The sequence below is a fragment of the Sinocyclocheilus rhinocerous genome, unplaced genomic scaffold (genome assembly GCF_001515625.1).
Source record: "Sinocyclocheilus rhinocerous isolate Xijiao unplaced genomic scaffold, SAMN03320098_v1.1 scaffold64, whole genome shotgun sequence".
Taxonomy (NCBI): Eukaryota; Metazoa; Chordata; class Actinopteri; order Cypriniformes; family Cyprinidae; genus Sinocyclocheilus; species Sinocyclocheilus rhinocerous.
The window spans coordinates 653,918-654,443 of NW_015659929.1; the positions used below are offsets into that span (position 1 = coordinate 653,918).

The 526-nt window shown below is 34.0% G+C and overlaps 1 protein-coding gene across 1 annotated transcript in view; it reads left to right on the plus strand.

The window, feature by feature from the left end:
* The window catches only part of LOC107724494 (rho guanine nucleotide exchange factor 7-like), a 29,147-nt gene that overhangs the window by 18,373 nt on the left and 10,248 nt on the right, over window positions 1–526 (plus strand). The window lies entirely within an intron of this gene.

Genomic DNA, 526 nt, shown 5'->3' on the forward strand with positions numbered 1-526 from the left:
CTCAAAAACATTAAAAATCTTACTGATCCCAAACTTTTCAACGGCAGTGTATGTGGGACTTCTCAAATGATTTAGTCTGCTTAAACCCTGCCCCTTTCTTGCAATCAACCGCAAGCTCGCATTCAGATCTTCCTTCATTGAACAACCAATGGATAAAACTCTGCCCTGCATTTTCTTTTTTGATAATCCATTTTACTCAGGTGTACATCAAAATATAGAAGAACAGATCTGTTGCTGCTTGTTTCATTGTTACTTTAACTATTAAAGTAGCTTCTGGAGTGGCTTCTTCTATTAAATCTAAAAAAATTCTTATGGTAAAGGCAAAACCCTCTGACAAAATGTTTGTTTGCAATCACATGCCCCATGTCTGGGAGTGACAAGTTGTCAAACCATTCTGATTGAAAAATAAAAATATGCTGAAATAATTTGATAAAATAAAATGTATAACATGTTGATGCAACCACGACTATGAGTAGTGTTTAGGTAGCCTTGTATAATTACTGTTGTTAATAAGGTTATTATTAAG